Here is a 3,048-nt window from a genome sequence, read left to right as displayed (position 1 = left end):
GTCAGCATAGAGCCCAACATGAGGTTTGAACTCATGAGCTGTGAGATCATGACCTGAGCTGAAGTCAGGCATTTAACTGACTGAGCCACCCAGGCACCCTGTTTACATTCACACGGAATCTTAAGGGACTGTTAATAGCTAAAAACAACCCTGAAAACAACAAAGTTTGAGGTATCACCCTTTCTGATTCCAAACTTAATTACAAGGTAAACAAAACAGGGTAGTACTGGCATAAAAACAGGAACAAAAACAGATGAAATAGAGATCCCAGAAATAAACTTTCTCATATATGGTCATATGATTTCTACAAGGTTGCCAAGACTATTAAATAGGGGAAAAGATAGTTCTTTCAGCAACTGGTTCTGACAAAACTGGATTATCTACATGCAAATGAATGAATTTGGATCTGTACTTCATACCATATGCAAAAATTAACTCAAGATACATCAAAGACATAAGAGCTAAAACTGTAAGCTTCTTAAAAGAAAATAAAGACAGCTTCATGCTCTTGGATTTTTTTTTTTTTTTGGCTTATGAAAATTTATTGCTGTCATGTTTTCACCATCAAAACTTATTATATTGGTCTTTCTTTCTTTCCTCTGTAGAAGTACAAAAGAGAGATATTGGCCACTTTGAGTCACCAGCATCATGACTTTTGTGACTAAATCCAGCAACCAGAATTTCATCATTTTACTCAATAAAATCCAATCACATTTGGGTACAAAGGCTGTGATTTCTTCTGCCATTCTTGATCAGCAGGACCCTGACACATTTCCTGATGCCAGAATTTGGACTTTTAGTTTCAACCCCTACTTTTTCCAGTACAATTCCCTTTGCATGGCAACCACCTCCAAAAGGGTTGGCCTTCAGGGCTGTGCCCAAATTGACTTTCTTGTACTGTTTATCATGCCACTTCTGATCTCATCTCCAGGATGGAGCTATCCTGGCAGCACAAAGGCTGTGACACTTGCCCATCCTTCCCGTGCCATGGACCTGAGCAAAAGAGAGAAACAGCACAGGAAGGCTATGCTCTTGGATTTGTTAGTGATTTCTTGGGTATGATATCAAAAGCATGAGCAACAAAAGAAAAATTAGATAAATTGGATTATATCAAAATTAAAAATATTTGTATATCAAAGGGTTTTGTCAAGAGATTAAAACAACCAATGGAATCATGAGGGAAATGCAATTCAAACCAAAATGAGACACCAGTTCGTACCTCTTAGAATGGCTATTACAAAACAAAATAAAACAACAAAAAAAGCAAAGCGTTGATGAATATGTGAAGAAACTGAAACACTTGCACACTGCTAGTGGGAATGTAATATGGGATAGCCTCTGTAAAAAACTGTATGGCGTTTCCTCAAAAAATTACCATATGATCCAGGAATTCCATTTCTGGGTATATGCATAAAAGAACTGAAAGCAGTGATTGAACAGTTACGTGCACACCCATGTTCATAGCGCTTTTATTTGTGATAGCCAAAATGTGGAAGCAACCCAAGTGTGCAAGTCAATAAATGAATGGATAAACACAATGTGACATATATTTACCATGGAATACTATTCAGCTTTAAAAGGGAAGGAAATTCTGAAATTTACTGCAACTTGGATAAACCTTGAAGACATTATGCTGAGTGAAATAGGCCAATAACAAAAAGACAAATACTGTATGATTGCACTTACACGAAGTTTTTAAAGTAGTCAAATTTATAGAAATGGGGATGCAGTTGTGTTTGTCAGGGTCTATGGAGAGGGATAATGGGTAATTATTGTTTACTGGATACAGTTTCAATTTGGGAAGATAGAAAAACTGTTTTAGAGATGGATAGAGGTGCTGGTTGCACAACAGTGTGAATGTACTTGATGCCACCGAACTATAAACTCAAAAATGGTTAACACTGAATTTTTTATCATGGATATTTGATCACAATTATTATTATCTTTTTTTTTAATGTTTTTTAACATTTATTTATTTTTGAGACAGGGAGAGATAGAGCATGAACGGGGGAGGGTCAGAGAGAGAGGGAGACACAGAATCTGAAACAGGCTCCAGGCTCCAAGCTGCCAGCACAGAGCCCGATGCGGTGCTCGAACTCATGGACCGCGAGATCATGACCTGAGCCGAAGTCGGACGCTCAACCGACCGAGCCACCCAGGCACCCCTATTATTATCATTTTAAATGGGAACATTGGCTAAAAAGGAAACTTAAAATCCAACTGAATTCTTAATTAAAAGCTGTGACTTTGAGCAACTGGTCAAAATCTTCTCATTTTCAGTTTCTCTGAAAAGGAAAATGTAGATGATCTATATTCTCCAAGGTTATTGGGAGGCTTTATCATAATAATGTATGTAAAAATGTCTGACTCAAGATAGGCATGCAGTGATAGCTTCAATGTTCATCACACATCTGTGTGCTAAACATCAGTGTTTAGAAGCACTTGGGTGGCTCAGTCAGTTGAGCGTCGGACTTTGGCTCAGGTCATGATCTCAGGGCTCATGAGTTTGAGCCCTACATCAGGTTCTGTGCTGACAGCTTAGAGCCTGGAGCCTGCTTTGGATTCTGTGTCTCCCTCTCTCTTTGCCTCTCCCCTGCTCATGCTCACTCTGTCTCTCAAAAATAGACGAAAATGTTAAAAAAAAATTTAAACATCAGTGTTTAGATGGGAGGTTATCTGCAAGGAAAGCTCCATTTGAGGATTTGAATAATAAGTAGATATTAATCACACAAGCATCTTGTAATGATTAAACTATTAAACAAGCATTTGTAATACAACAATGTCTTGAGAGACAAAATAAGCTCTGCTTTTAATGACATATTTATCTTGTTCTTTTTTTAAACATCTTAAGACTGCTTCTAACACGTGTTATTCATAAGTCATATAATGCAAATGTTCAAAAGCTGGAGTTTTAGTAGAAATTGTATCTCTTGCTCAGTTATTGCTGTTGATACGTAAAAGACAGTAAGCAAAAGCAAAAAAAGGTCAAATTTGCAGGCTACCAATCTTGGGAATCTTGGCATATCCTGAATAAAAGGAGTCTTTTAG

General features: G+C 37.4%; 1 pseudogene; it reads right to left on the bottom strand.

The window, feature by feature from the left end:
- Nucleotides 1–574: 574 nt before the first annotated feature.
- On the bottom strand, nt 575–975 carry LOC123596462 (annotated as a pseudogene).
- Nucleotides 976–3,048: the final 2,073 nt, after the last annotated feature.

Source organism: Leopardus geoffroyi, chromosome B1 (assembly GCF_018350155.1).
Source record: "Leopardus geoffroyi isolate Oge1 chromosome B1, O.geoffroyi_Oge1_pat1.0, whole genome shotgun sequence".
NCBI lineage: Eukaryota > Metazoa > Chordata > Mammalia > Carnivora > Felidae > Leopardus > Leopardus geoffroyi.
Note: the sequence above shows the minus strand (reverse complement) of the source record. Positions and strands in the feature narration are given on the sequence as shown.